Source organism: Cygnus olor, chromosome 4 (assembly GCF_009769625.2).
Source record: "Cygnus olor isolate bCygOlo1 chromosome 4, bCygOlo1.pri.v2, whole genome shotgun sequence".
NCBI lineage: Eukaryota > Metazoa > Chordata > Aves > Anseriformes > Anatidae > Cygnus > Cygnus olor.
In genome coordinates, this window is record NC_049172.1 from 24,904,573 (window position 1) to 24,921,067 (window position 16,495).

The following is a 16,495-nucleotide window of genomic DNA, read 5'->3' on the forward strand; positions in this document are numbered from 1 at the left end:
TGATTTTATTTTATTTTATTTTTTTCTGAGCTGGTAGCAACTGAGAGGGAACTTCTATTTTATAGTGGAAATTCTCCTTCCTCTACAAAGAATGGATTAAATTTTGGATGCAAAGCAAAATCAAGATTCTAATAGAAAAATATGATTGAAAAGCATTTGACAGGAAGCATTTTTACCACCCGGAACACTGACTTGAATGTATTTCAGATATTACCAGGAGAACTTCTAAGAAGGCTTAGGACACAGTTTGGAAGAAACTGAGAAATAAAAGTAACCAACAGAAGTTGGATAAAACAGGGGTTGTTTGAACCATCTTTTCCTACTTTAAGCCTTATTGCTTTTATTACTGAGACTTTACCTAATATTAGATATATAATTTGTTTTTATTTGCTTTTATTGCCTTTAATATTAATTTTAGCTTTTTTAGAAAAATGAATAAAGGTTGCCCACTCTTAAAGCAAGGAAATAATTTCCTGAGATGCTGAAGAGAAGGAAATATGCCTAAAACAGGATGATAGAATAGGATGGGTCCTAAATCAATACCATGGACACAAAAACAGTCAGTTCCTCAGAGAGTCTGAGCAGGATACAGATTATGGTTGGCAAGACAAACAAGGAGCATCTGCTGAGCAGCCAAGTCAAAACCAGCCAAGCTAAATTCAGACCAACAACATAGAGGTGAAAAGGTTTGCATTATGCTGGCTAACCTCAACTATCCAATTTCATTTAACTACTTTTTGGTTCTCACTGTTTGTACTTGATATATCAATCTCATCTTTGTAAGATTAACATACTTTTTCCACGAAGTTTTACTTTTAAAAAAGCAGAAACAAAGAGGAAAGATCCCAAGACACATTGTCTTTTTCCCTGGTTTCACATTAGCTTGACATTCAAGCTGAATTTGAAGAGCTTTTTGTTATTGCTCAGTGGTATCGATAAACAGTTAGTCATGTGTATCTCACAGGAAAATACATGGAAACATTGAAAGGATGTTTAAAAGATCAGGGGAGATTATATGATAAAATAATATTTATACTTTTCACATACCCCAACATAGTCAGAAAATTATTATGACCATGTTTCAGGTTTCATAGTAAGCCCTTTTTGGGAGAAATGAATTATTGCAGGCCTAAGAACTATGTGGCTGCTGAAAGACTACCAACCCATGATGGTCCCTCCCTCCAGATGAGTGCTATCAAAAACATGGTAAGACCTTAATATTTAGCTGTAAAACTCAAGGGAGAATATATTTACATGAAGTGATTATCTCTTATGTTTCTGGACATTCTAAAGATACATTACATTCTCCTAATAATACTTGCCTTCTTTTTGATATGATGTTTTGGAAGAACAGCTTGCACTTATAATCAGTACAATTTATCACCTATCCCCAAAGTACCCTGCCGTTGAAATGCCTGACATATATATTAGGTGTTGTGGATTTAGCAAAAATTGAATTATAAATTGCCTTGCCAGCTTTTGCCTCTGGAAATAATGAAAAAGTGAGCTAAAGAAATGTTCTCCTGAAGGATTTATTTTTAGTGGCTATAGAGAAAGAAACAACAAACATGGATTGACCAGATTTTATCATTTTAAGAACTGAATAGCTTGGTCTCAAGAAAAGTTTTCATTCTTTTGATTTTTTTTAAAGAAAAAAGACTGCACTGAGAGTGCTTGAATGTCTCTGAAAATAACTCAATTGAGAAAGGGGGAAAAGAAAAGAAGGGAAAAAAAAAAAAGAAAACATTAACAAAACATTAATTTGTACTCAGTAAGCTATGAGAATTTCAAGGTCTTGTGCCCAAATGAAGTCAAGTTAAATGTCATCCAAAATACTTTCTTTTCTCTTCTCTGGTAAGTGCCATCTCTCAATGAATGAAATTATTTGCAATGGTCTTTTAGAGTTTAACATTATTCAACTCCTCAGAATAATAGGGCCTTTAATAAGTTAATAATCTAAATTGGCAGAGCTATGCAGAATCCACTTTTAGCAAGTATTCCAGCATCAAACATGGAGCTAACTTAAATGTTAATTGTAAAGGTATTCAAAAATTCAGTAAACTTTGGTAATCCTAACTTTAAACTGACATCTAGTGTTTCCTCATGAATTACATTCTTGTCTCTTGATAAATTCCTGCAGAAAAACAAAATGTACCCTGTGTTCTTCTATAGTTATTTAATTCAAAGAAAAATATTCTACATGAGAATGTAGATAATTTGAGAGTAAGCTTTCCTTTTAAAAGATAAATTGAAACTGTAGCCCAGTTTGTGTCATTTGTAAAAAAAAAAAAAAAAAAAAAAAAAAAAAAAAAAAAAACTAATGTTTTTACAATCTTATTAGAAGTTTTTGCTTCAATAAACTGATGTTGGAACGTGAGCTCATATTCTTTGGTGTTTTTTGTGTGTGTGTTTTTTGTTGTTGTTGGGGGGGGGGTAAGTTTAAATACCCAGCATTTTGGGTGTGCATGTTTTTAATATAAGTGATATGAGAATACAAAATCTTACTGGGGTGTGTTATGTATGTGTGTAAAAAATTAAAAGCAGATACTTATCAGTTAAATATTGCCTCCTTCTTATATTAAATATCCTGTTATTAAATGAGCTGATCCTAAAATTCTGATGTGCATTTGGTATTACTGGGCAAAAGGTGTTTGAATTGTCTTTTTATAATTGATGCATTCTACAATATGACTGCCAGATTATAGTCACATGAAATTCGCTCAGCAGCTTGACTGCATAGGTTAATAAAATATAACTGTCTACACCGTGTGGAGAGGAGTGCAGACAAATGGAATCAGATTATTTTTTTTCCTAAATATGGTTGAGAAATATGAATAATATTAGCATTCACTCAGTTCAGCTTACAAAGTGACTGCTGTTCTTTAGGAAGTGATATAAAGAAACGCCAACAAGAAAGCAAGGAAAGATATAAAATCTGAGAAGGTGAGTCTTTAACAACTGTAATGGTTAGAATCCTTAACCATCAAGAACAAAGTCAAGAATGCCCAACATCTTGAGTGAATAAGTGAATAAGTTTGATAAAGCTGAAAACAGACACACTGATGGAAAGACCAAAATAAACTATTTATCATAAAAGAAAGACCGCCACAGAAGGCAGGGGATGAGTTTACAGAATATCCATAAAAGCCTACACAGAAGTGAAGGGCACAAGTCTTGATCCTTTTCACAATTGTAAGCAGTACCAAGATTAAATCAGTGGAAGGAAAAAACACACAGCAAGGAGAGGAAAGACCAGTTTCCCTGGTGTATTTCTATTTTGTTACGTCCTTGTTAGCTTTTAGTGCCTTGCCACTTATTTTTCTCTTTTGCATGGGTATGTACTTGAGTCATTGGTCACCATCGGTGACTGAGGAGGAAAAAAAAATAATAAATATAAGCAAGAAGTTGTAATGTACGTGCATTATATAAAATGCATATAAAGGCTTACAAGTTGGCAAATATGCCAAAGAAATGTGTCATCATATAGCCACAAAACATCCTGCAGATTAATCCTATGGTGGCCCTGCATGACACCTGTAGTATATGTGGGCATTAGGTCAAAATATTAGCTGAAGCTAATGATGGGCCCATTATAACCCTCCTTAGTGCTCATTACTTAGGGGACCTTTTGAAGGTGCTCTGTATCATTCTCTGGCTGACAGCCTATTCAGTGAAGGTTAGCAACTCCCTCTGAAGTCCTGTTTCTCTGTTGCAACTAACTACCTAGCTGGGGTCATGGAAGGCACACATGGATCCTTCACCTAACCGACAGAAATAGTATAGGAAATAATTAACATCTGCATGTGGTACAATTTCGAAGGAAAGTAAATTTACCGTTTTTCAAGGTTAATTTTTTTCTGCATTGAGTATAATCACCACAACAATGAATCAATGTTGTTAGCATTGCACTCAGATCTGTGGGGACATGAGTGTGCGTGATGTGTTCAGAAGGCAGTGGATGAATTCTACACAGATGTTCATGGAGCAGCCAAGGGGTTAAAATAATAATATTCCTGTAATCCCGGTTTATACTGTGGGTGAACGATAGAGTTCTTCACCTCCCATAGCTCTGGCACTTCAGAGCATCTTTAACTTAAAATGCTCATTCAGCCTCTCCTTTTAAGCTATCATTGCAACATCACTGCAATCCATTTTCATTTAACTTTTCAGCTTTAATAACTGCACATTTGATCCACAATAAACTTGATTCATTATAACTATCGTTTACTGCAAGTGTGGAGTGTCTCCTTTGAAAGATTGTATGGATAACTTGGAAAAACAATTGTGCATTTCCCACTTACTATTTCTTGCATATCTTATTGCATGAAAAATAATAAATCTCTCTTGAAATCTGCACATTTCCCTTCTTGTTCCTGCAGTGGCCCTAATGTCAAAACAAAAAAAACCAAACAAAACAAACAAACAAAACAAAACAATCATATTCAGGGCAATGGACAAAATGGAAGCCTGCCAGCTCAGTATTTTCTTACTCTCCCAATTTGAATCTGACCTTGCCTTCCCTAGCATATTTATCAATCCCTATTAGGTATGAAAGCTAATTTTAAAACAGCCATATTTTGCTTCACACTATAATTTCCCCCAACTTTCTCAGTGATTATTTGCTGCAGTTGCTTACATAATTACTCCAGTAACTTGTTTAAATCTTTTGTGAAATGCTTAGATAAAATGATACTTACTTGCATCCCAACCTATGGAGCTGAAATTACCCTTAGGGGTTGCATACTTAGCTATTTCCTGACAGGTAGATTTACAGATTTAACAAAAATGTGGTGTTTTTTGTGTTCTTTTTTTCTCCAAAACAGCATTCTTTGTACATGTGCTTGAGCACAATGTGTCAGTTTTGGAAACATCAGTTTTATCACAGCAGTACTTAGTTTTGAAAGCTTGAATCTATCTGCCCGCTTTTAGTACAGTAACACCTGCCAACGAAGACACAAATTTGATTTGTGATGAATTCAGGTAAATCAAACTGAAAAAAAAATCAATGAAATTTAGCAACATTTAAAATGTTGGAGTCCAGGTACACATGTTGTTCAATTTTAAAATTATAAATAAATAAATAAATGAAAGTACATTTATTGATTAATGATCAGTAGCAAGGGAAGGAATAAAGAAACGTTCTTTGAAAGGCAAGAGGAAATTCCCCTGAAGTAGCACTTCAGATTGAGAATTCTGAGTGCAATTTATTACACTGAAGCCTGAGGTCTTGAAGCAGCACTTGCCTCCTTACTAACTTACCAGGCAGTAGGGGTTAGAGGGTATGTGTGGGGGTATTTCTGCAGGGGCAATGAGACACAAGTTTGTCTGCATAACATGTCAGAAGCTACAAAAAAGATCTAGGCACAGCCAGGAATCAAACCCAAGTCACCTCCGATCAAATGGGGTTAGATCTAATAGGTGGGAATAAAAACGTCAAACAAGGGAGTAACTTGAAGTATCAAAGTACTGAAGCAAATTGGAGTTTTAGCAGTCAAAGCCTCTGTGATATTTTGCAAAAGCTAGAAGTTTACAACCTGACAACCTCCAAGATGGAACTCACTGTAAAATTATAAAACATTGAAGAACTTTTACACTCATTCTTTTCACTATATTTCCCCTTAGCCCACAGCCCCAGAACCCTTCTCATTCCATTATTTTAAACACATTAGACTATGGACATGGGGAAACACTTCAGTCAGCTCTTCTTATGTTCAAACTCATTTAAAAGCTGATTTATTCCCCAAGTAGAGAAGTCTGCAATAAAGAAAATAATCTGTTTCTAGCCTGAGATGACATTTAGCAAGTTTCAGAGCAAAGATTCAGGACAAAGTCATAAGCCTCTGAAAAAAAGAATTTTCCACTGGAAATGCTGACAGGTCCTTAAGCAGAGTGGTGTGAACAGCAGAGCTGTAATAAGCAGTAATTTAAAGGCTGTGCACTAGTTAACTATTAATGCTAGTAAACAAGTGACCCTGATGGGATTTCAAATTAGAACTTCAAGCAAACCACTTGATATTTAACCCTCTTGCTTTTCTTTCAGCTTATGGAAATGGAAACATTATATCATAATATTATTGTAGCCCACTCACTTGATAAGGACAGAAATCAGATAATAACTGATAAAACTTCTGTGACAATAAGAAACTCCATGTTTTGACAAATGCAGCCATCAAACCTTTTTTTTTTTTTCTAGTGGCAATTACTACTACATTTCTACACCGACCTTTGTTGGCTGTGGCATCTGGAAATGAGAAAATAGTGTGCTAACTATACATCCTATTCTTCCATTCAGCAATAATACTCAAAGACCAAGTTAAAAATAACCCCCTCTTCCTGAGCCTCAGCCATTTTGCACAGACCCAAGTCAGATGGTGGATTAGATTTTCCTCAGAAGTAAACTGCTAAGCAAATTCTCAGGACAAGCAGATGGTAAAGAATCCAAGAAAAACCCTATATAAAGCTGGCTAGTCTTTAGGAGCTGCACACAGAAGATTTCCTAGGCCTGAGCCCCATGTGCTACCTTCTTAAGAAAACTGAGGGAGGAGACATGCACTAGCTTGAGGAGCTTTCCAGAAATGTGCTGCCCCACTGTATGATACAGCTTGGCTAGATGAGCAGACAAGTCCTAAGTCTCAGTTCTCTTTAACTTGAAGCTGGGACAACCCTGAAGCTCCTGTCCTAGCACAACCTCACTACTGATACATATGGGATTTAGATAAATCAAACTCAGAATATTCAAAAGATGTCCGTGGTAATCAAGATACCAAGCTGATCACTGTTGGTATGAAGCAAGAATAACATGATCTCCATTAAAGACTAACCACTCTTTCCCCAAAATTAGAGATCACCAAAAGATAAGATATATGGTATGAGTTTAAAACAAGGTAAATATACACTGCAATTTGAAGGTGGGCCTGTGTCACAAAACACACCAGAACCTCACTACCTCCCTGCTCTGTTCTCCTCTGGATAAGGCCGAAGTAGTCCTACTGTCCAGGAAAAAATAAATAAATAAATAAATAATTTGCTGCTTCCTCCTAACCTGAAATTAAGAAGCCCCGACTTACTCTGCAGGGAATGCCAGTGACATGTTTAGCGTACGGAAGAGTGCTTGATTTATAGCCTTAAAATCAAGAACTTTTCTGGTGACTAAACAAAAGAAAACATTTGAACATTCATTTAAACTAGCCCAAAACATCAGAGAGAGCTTGTGTCATATCTTCATTCACACATGCTGTGGTATTGTACTACATGAGCTGTAAACAGCCTAGAAAAATAAAGGAAAGAATTTCATCACCGTCACTTACACTGACCTCCTGCAGGTATGGAAAGAACCACAGCCCCTCCTCATTCTGTTTCTGGTAGTCAAGTGAAATAACTTTCCACTAAGAGGTAACTCCTGGTTGATTTTGAGTGTAAAGCGAGCAAGTGACAGACTATCCATTTGATCATACTCCTGTCCAACTCCCTTAGGGCTTTACTTAACCTCTGGCAAGTGGAAGAGAGAAGGATTTTCACAGCAACCCTGTCTTCTCCCTTCTATCTGCTCCTTAAATATCGTGTCTGCTGTGGTTGACTCTGAACAATACGACTGTGCAAGAAGTCTAGATTTGTCTTAAAATTCAACGTGCTAAGGGAATACAACTTACAGACAACACTTTTTCTGAAAGTGGTGTGAATGCTGTCTGTTCACACAGCTCTCTATAAATACAATAGAAATTAAAATGAAAAATAAATGCCTATAAAATCTGAGACACTAAAGAATGGCTGTGAAAAGAAATAGTGAAGAGAGAATGAAACTTTTAAAAATATTTCTGCTCCATGCTGTTAACATTAATCAGGTGTTGGAGTAGGATTTCATAGAAAACTCTTAATATTTTTAGGTCTCTGTAGCTAGCTTCAAACCAGTGTTAATTAAATATATATATATATATATTATTCCAAGTAAAATACTATGAAAATAAGCAGAGTTAGCTATTATGCAAGTCATTGTCAGTTTACAAGCAGATTTTTTATGAGGGCAGAAGGAAAAATCAATGAGGCAAATAATCTCTAAAGAAGCAGTAATCTTGTCTTCCTCTTATTAATTAAAAAAAAAAAAAAAAAAGAAAAAAAGAAAAAAAAAGAAAGAAAGAGGATGAAAAAAGATAAAGGAAGACCAAACAAACTAAATTCCTTTACATGGGCATTACAAATGTTTGCATTTTCCAAACAGGCACTAATATGTCTTTATAACTAAAAGCAAAGAAGTGCTACCATGACTATAAAAGATTAAGAAATGTCTGTGTCTCCCAGATTCCATATAACAGGCAAAATAGTCCTGTGATGGGTCTCTTAATTGTCAGCCAAGTCTTTTTTTTTTTAAACACTAAGGTCTGGAGCCATTTATTATCCTTTATTCTCTTTTTCATAGGTTTAGTAATAAAGAGGAGTAGTGTAAATGGAGCATACCTTTTTTCAGTGATATTTTTGCAAGTGTTACTAAAGATTTGGCATTTACAATTGACTTTGCAACTAGATATGCTTCAACTAGGAAGTATAGTTCTATGTTTCAATAATCCTGAGGCTGCAGTATGTTGCAATGTGGAAGAATTCACCCTCCTACGTTTCCTTGCAACACCAATTACATCTGCAAGAATATTAAAACATCTCCCCCAGGTCTCTTTCAAACTCCCTTTCAGCGAAAAGGATTCAGAAAACTTCTTACCCTATCAATTTCCCTCAAAATCCTTTCTCTTGTTACCACATAAAAAAGGAATTATAGAAAAGAGCTGGTAAAGCAGCTCAAGCAAAAAGAGAAATGTTTCCATTTCAGTTCTCTCAGAATTTGTCAGTCACTTTCTCATAAAGTTTTTTTGTTGTTTTGTTGTGTTGTTTTTTTTTGTGGGTATTTTTGTTTGTTTGTTTTGTTGGTTTTGTTTTGTTTTGTTTTCTCAGGAATAGGACATTTCCCCGTAACATGGTGTAATGTTAGTCACTTTAAAAAAAATGAGAAATTCTAGCTGATACTTCAAGTCATTACAGCACCACGTCAGCACTATTGCAACCAGATACAATTCCACTGACTTCAGGCCTTTAAGCACAAGCAAGTCTGAATTTTCTTCATAAAGTCCCAGCATATACTTCTAAGAACAAGGGAAATATATCCTTAATTTTTCACTAAACTACTAAATTAATTGTTCACAGATATATATAGCAAGTGATCACAATATTCCTTGCATATTTGCAGGAAAGCTACTCTCCAGCACAAGCAAGCCAGACCAACTAAGATGTCAGTACTGCTCAACGGGGGTTTGATTTGTGCTGGGGAGACAACACAATCCAATGAGCAGCACAAAGAAGCTCCCCAATCTGAGCTGTAGCATTATCCATTTGAGGAGACACTTTGATCTAGTCATTTGGGAGCTGCAGTTTCTCAGTCAGTAAGACACAAATCTTTGTGCCTATCCACCTCTGCAACACATTTTGCCAGTGGAAAAATACTACACGGTCCTATGTTCCAATTTGTGTAATTTTAGTCAGTATCTGTGATTGCTTTTTACAACATGCATTTTGAATTAAAGAGGACAAAATGGTTTGCCTGTCCTCGGCCTTTTTCTGGTCCTGCCAGACCTAGTTCTGTTCATCTTCCTGCTGGTTCCAGATATCTGCTGTGTGATCCTATGCCCTCTATTTTGGCACGCCATTCCTCTCTCATGTCTCCAGAAACTCCTATTCTCATTACTGAATGAGTACATTTAGCAAAATTAGTCATGTAGCCTAGCTAATTTCTTTTCTTTTTCTTTCTTTTTCTTTCTTTATTTTTCTTTCTTTTTCTTTTCTTTTTCTTTTTTTTTTTTTTTTTTTTTTTTTTTTCTTTTTCTTTTCTTTTTTTTCTTTTTTCTTTTTTTTTTTTTTTTTCTTTTTTTTTTTCTTTTCTTTTTTTTTCTTTTTTTTTTTTCTTTCTTTTTCCTTTTCTTTTTCTTTTTTTTTTTCTTTTTTGCTTTTTTCTGTTTTTTTTTTTTCTTTTTTTTTCTTTTTTTTTTTTTTCTTTTTTTTTTTCTTTCTCTCTTTCTCTCTTTCTCTCTTTCTTTCTTTCTTTCTTTCTTTCCTTCTTTCTATTTAAAAAGTGCATTTGAAACAGTTTACATTTGAAGTCAGGTGCGCTAGATCAGGACATAGCAAAAGATTTGGCAGTGGAACAGAGTTCTTTCACTAGATTTGTCCTGCTAACCTGAAAGTAAAGTATTTGCCTTTTAAAACTTTATAGAATAATAATCCAAGATGAACTTCCATAACCTATAAACAGTTTTTGCTTCTCATTCTTCAGTTTTTTTGTAGTAAGCTTAGGGCCTCATCCCATAAGGTACTGAGCCAGCCTGAACTTCATTAGTATAATCATCATTAAAGATATTCAGGACCTCACTGGAGGTCTTTGGCAGGCGGGAGATAAAAACAAAAACAAAAACAAAAAAAAACACTGGTTATTAGAACTTCAGTTGGATATCTGTTTCATTTCTTCAGATATAGATATATAGGTATATAGATATATATTTTTGGCTTGCAATGTTTATTATAAAATCTCCTTTTTCCTGTGTACATTTTTTTTCCAAGTTTTCAGCCTCTACTCTGAAACACAAGGGACTGTATGGTTCATCAAAGCCCACTTTGCAGAATGAAATCTTCATTTACAGGATAAAAGTAATCACTAGTTTCTTGTTTAGAAAGATAAAAAAAATAAACATCTGCTCATTCAAAAGTATCATAAAAAATGACACATCATTTTCCTTGCTTATTCAGTTTGTCGGCTATTTAACCTTCTGTCAGAGAAGTTTGTCTTCAACATATGCTTTCTATACAGCCTACTGGTGTAAAAAATAATTATAATGTTTATTAAATTAAAATAATGAGGTTTATATGAACTTTCAATAATGCAGACAGGCAGACTATAACTGTAAACCACATGCTATATACTTTGGACTTTTACGGCTTTTAATTTATCAAAGGAAATAATTAGCACACTTTGTGGCAGCCAGTGATGGAATTTATTCATTTGGAAGCCATGGGTTTCCTGTCATTAAAACTACATCATGTCCTTCCTTTTCTATTAAACTTCAACTGAGGGCAGTAAGAAGTCACTAAAAGGAAATGAAGAGTTTTTTTGGCAACATTCGCATGCAATGATTTAATACTGCTAAAAGATAGCAACCCATAATGTATGCCAATAAGGGATGAGGGTTCCAATTACCACATTATTTCCTTTATTTGCTGCTTTGTTTGTGGTTCAATTAACTGTGATTTGCAAAATCACTTCAATAAATTTATTTTCTCTTCGTTGGCTTACTGCATTTTTGGTTCCTAATTACAAGTGCTTCTTTTGTGGCAAATAAAATGATTTAGATCTTTAATCAATATATTTAGATTTATATGTCATAGGATATTACTTTTTTTCCCTTCAAAGTGATCGATCACTTCTCGTTAACTAAAGATTCTATTTGGCTAAAATTAATGCTTTTGTTTTTTCTGAGGCATTTTTTCAAATATAGCTAGCAAAATATTTGGGTTTTCTTCAAGTAGAAAAGAAGCAAAAGTGCCAATAAAAGTTTCCTTCTCATCCACATCTACACACACAAAACACCCTCTGCCTTATGCACACAGCTATAAATGGCTTCTGCAGACCAAAACCTGCATCACAGAAGTAGCTCAGCCCAGACTGAAGCTGACTGAAAGATGCACGTCCTTTTTCTTCAAAGGAGGTCTAAAATCAAATTACCATAGAGACAGACAGCCTCTCTTTTACAGGAGTGGGTGGTCCTTCCAGGTCATGACCAAGGTACATCAACAGCAGCAGCAGAATGCTGGAGCGTCAAGTATTTTATTAAGTGATACCAGGAAATGTGAAGGAATAGATGATATAGAGTACTGTAAGATCTTTTCATTCATAATGACATTAGTTAAAAATTATTCAAACTGCATATACAGTGTGAGCCAGTCTTCAGCAGCTTAGCAGAAAATGAAATCTTAAAATGCTTAGAAGAATTATATATTACTAGAGTCTATGTTTGCTGTGTTTGATTCAAAAAAAAAATCTAGCACAATTAATTTATTGTTTGAATATTCCAGCTGCATACTTGACTTCTATATCTAGGATCTAACAGACAACTTAACTAAGGCAAACATTAGATATCCACAATATTTATTATCAAAACCTATTAACTTTGGGGGTATGAAGTCTTTAAAGCAATGTGCAGACAATTGTAAACAGGACCTTTACTGTGGTTCAATGGAAAAATGTTTAAATTCAGGAATATTTCCTCATAACCAGTAAAGTTGGACAGTGATATTGCTGCTGAGTTTGCAAATTAAGATGTAAGATCAGAGCTAGCTAAGATTGTCATATTGTCTCCTCTAATTTGGAAAAGTAGAACTAGGCTAGAGAGAAGCCCATAAAAGAGACTTTATGACTCTCTTCAAGGCTGACATAGAAGCCAATGCTCCAATCCCTTCTCCCAGCCTCTTGCAATTACATTTCCGCAGGAAGAAAGAAAAAGAATTAGAAACAGGATAATGTAGCTTTAAATCATTTCTCATAGCCTTTGCCTTCCAGTGAGAGCCCAGAGCTTTTTTAACATGCTTCTTATATTGTTTAGTGTTAAGCAACAAAAAGCACAACTTGTTTGACCCTTCCTCAATAAAAAATCATATTGTTCTGACATCCTATAAAATCTGTGCATGAGCCTCCTGAGCCATAGTGTCTTCTCCAATTGACAAGGAGCAAGTACTGTAAACATATACAGTAAAGATCCCTTGTAGACACATTTAAGGTAATTCCGATAAAGCAATGCATGTCATTAATATGCCACAGTAGCAGATAAGCATGTGCTACTATTACAAAACAATGACATTTCCAAAGCTGACAGCTATGTCATCACTAAACTTTAAAGTTCCTGAGTCATCAGGATGTGATATCTTGAGTGGATTACATTGCTTGTGTATGAGCAGGTATGACACGGCCCATGAACTCGTAGGAACACAATGTGTTTTCCTATGTGATCCAAATCTGACACTGCCTCAGTGTGGACAGATTAACATCCTAAAGAAGAGCAACATGTGAATATTTCTGACCCAACATCACTAAAAGAGGCTGAAAATTATAGTTGATAAGAATGTTTCTCCTTCCTCCCCACCACTACCAAACAGTGAACGTCAGTTTGCTAAAGGTCACAGTTGCTGTTAGTAAATACTGTAGTACTGTGTATGCGAATAACAATTGTGTTTCAGTACAAGAACATGTAGAAAACTTCATTTATGCTTACTAAAAAGAGAACTCCTGAATAAAGATGTTGTGTAATACTTTCAGAAGTCATACTTGTATTTACGTCAATATTTGCAATGCTTTTACAGTAGCTTCACCAAATCCTGATATGAGTCTGCACTATGAACACAAAGCTTTAATAAATTAAATGCCTACATAAATGCCAACCAAAATCCTGTGTTATTCCAGAATTATGATTCTCCAACAATCTTATTTGAACACGCTCCTATTTTTACAACACTTCTTCAAAGAGTTTCTATTTCAGTATTCACATGCTTTAACATTAATTTAATTTTGCAATTTGTCCTAATGGTGAAGTTCTATTATTATGTCTATTGTTAGGACTAGGAACTGTACCTTGGGGAGACTAAGGAAAAACATCTTCATTAATTTCAGATGTCCAGTGTGAGATATCTAGGGCCATTTTCAGACTGCATAGCCTTAAAACTATTTAAAGAAATTAAACAGTGGAAAATTTTAACTTTGAAAGTAAACAAAATCTGAAATATTTTGGCTCACAATTAAAATACTTCAGTAATGAAATACTACCATTCTACCTCAGGCAGCTGTAGTTCATAATCTTAATATTCCCATCCTCCTCTGTAGCCCAGGCTTTCTGAGCAAAACAAGAGTAGTAGGAAGAGACTGTTTTGTTATACAGTGCCTGATTACAGTGTTGAAGAACACATAGCCCGTCTGCCGATTTCAGCCCATGAAGACACATTAAGAAAAAAAAAACACTAAATACAGATCCATTAAGATATTGTGTCTGACTATCTAAACTAAAATATTTTGGTTCTCACATATTTGATTTTAAGAAAAATGTATGGACAGCTGCTGCATATAAGAATAATCCAGCTGAAGTTTTCCATGTTTCCTAAGGAAAGAAACATTCATTGCAGCTTGTACCTCCAAAGAGGAGCTCCCTTCATCTTCAGGAGCAGTTGTGAGCACTTACCACTTCAGCAAAGTGAGCCTTAGAGACTCAAGTCAGGTGTCTAGAAAATAAGAGCATATGGTGAAAGCTGGATCAGGGAGGCAAAGAAGAACTTTCTCACCACAGTACACAGCCCTACAGATCTCTCTCAAATGCTTTCAACTACTTTCCACTCTGCCTGCCTTCTATTATCACCTCCATCCCCAATATTCTGTTTCTTAAGGGCAGAATGGCAGGTTTTCTCTTCTTTTTTTTCAACCTGAGGTTAAATCCGGGGCTTGTTAATACTCATATGAATCGGGGAATTCAGGAATTGAGTGCTTTCTTTGCTTTCTTCTGCTGCTGTTGAAGTGCATTCCAAGCCTTTTTTTTTTTTCCCTTTAGGTGAAGATATAGAATTTAAATGTGGCACCAGTAATTAAAACAGATGAAGGGAAGGGTCTGTGCCTCCTTGAAGGAGAGTTTCCCAAATTTTCCAGGGCTCTCCTTACTTCCTGGACTAGAACTAGTCTGAGATAAACTCTCCAAAAATGCATAAACTTTGTATGTGTTAACTACCTGGATCCACAGCTCCATACCTGTTTGGTCTTACCACTTGCTAACATGAACATAGCCTTAAAGGGCCAAGGCTCCCCATGAAAGTTGAGAGAGGAGTGACTATGCCTTGAGTAATTTGTAAGAGATGAGTGAACTGAGAAAAGCCAGCTGTCTGGAAACATGATTAAGATGTTAGTCAGGTCACTCTGTACAACTGGTGGAAAACGTTTAAGGGTCAAAAAAAAGCAGAAGATTACCAACAGCTAATGAGTATGCATCATCAGTGCTCTTGGTCTCCCAAGTCCAACAGGGTTTTCCTCTGACATTGCTTACAGGGTCCTAGGATGGGAGAAGAGGAAATGAAAGAAAGGAGCACCATGACTGGATAAAAATGGGGAAGAAGGGGACAAGAAAAGCAAGGTAAAGAAATACAGGAGTTAGACACAAAGTGTAGTTGAGAAGGTAACAGGACAAAAGTAGCACAAAAGAGCAGGGACGGAGGAAGATGAATGCCAGCAGGTTTTGATGAGAAGGGCCAGGGATGGGTGAAGTGAAAAAGAGCTGCCCAGCTTACCAGCTGGGGTAGGAGGCAACATAACTGTCATGTCCATGAGGGCACCAGCAGCCCTGACTACTCCCTGGGGCTCCCCCCACCCTGCCCAGAGCCCAGGGCCCCATTTAAGCCCCCAAGGGCCATCAGTCCCTACCCCTGTGACACCATGGCAAGGCCGGTCTCCAGCTCTACACAGCCCCACAGGCCCATGTCCCAGCCTGGCCTTGGTCTGGCCCCGTTCCGGCCCTGTTCCCAGAGGGAGGCCCGATGCCTGGGCCTAGAGTTTCCCCAGTGCCCTCAGCTGCCTGGCTCCTGGCTGGGGCAGTGGGTTGGGCCCTGGCTGTGGCGCCCTGCAGCCCATGCAATACCCTGACAACAAACCTTACACCTACAGCTCAGCTGCCAATTCTGGCATGAAATATGGGGCTCTGGGGTTTACTCAGCTCCTTTACTTTGCACATATTTCTGAACTCCCCTCCCACAGCAGACCTCTGTACCTGCTCCAGTGAGACAACACAAGCATACAGAAAAAGGGTCACCAGTCACTCCCCAATTACATGGTTCAAGGAATTATGCTGTAGTTCTTGATGCCCTAGTGCTGCTGAGGTACAGTTGGATAGATCAGCTGTTTTTTTCAGTTTGCATCCTACCTCCTGAAAGCTTCTGTAACAGAATATTAACACTGTGAAGTCAACCTAATGGATATTTAGGAAATATAGTAGTTAAGACTGTTATGCACTGATTTTCACCTTTCTGCCTTTATGCAGTTGCATTCTGATATGCTTATTAATTAGGTACTCATACATGTTGTTGTTTGGGAACCCTTCTTCAACCAGTGCAGAGAATGTACTGGATGGAAATAGAGAGGCCTCCTTCATTCACAAGTTGCCTCTAAGACTTCTGCTGTTCGTTGCCGAAAGTGGGAGTTTATGCCAGGAGTGGGAGATTCTGAAGGGAAAAGAGTTTTGTAGACAAGGTGAAAAAAAAAAAAAATCTAACCTTTAACAGTTCCTTTTTTGTTCTTTCTGCTGAAGAATGCAGCTGGTACTTGGTGTTGTGTTGTCCTTGCCACCTACTCCATACTCCTAGCAAGAACATACCTATTAGGGGAGGATGGGGCCTCTTCTATTCAGTAGCTAACTTAGTGGCTGCGGATACAGATGGAGGTGTTCCT

General features: G+C 36.5%; 1 long non-coding RNA gene across 1 annotated transcript; it reads right to left on the bottom strand.

Annotated features, from left to right (window-relative positions):
• Positions 1 to 13,962: 13,962 nt before the first annotated feature.
• On the bottom strand, positions 13,963 to 16,233 carry LOC121069591. The gene is made up of 3 exons (XR_005819510.1): positions 15,476 to 16,233; positions 15,026 to 15,107; positions 13,963 to 14,292 (listed from the first exon to the last, which is right to left on the bottom strand). It is a non-coding gene; the product is annotated as an uncharacterized LOC121069591 (long non-coding RNA).
• Positions 16,234 to 16,495: the final 262 nt, after the last annotated feature.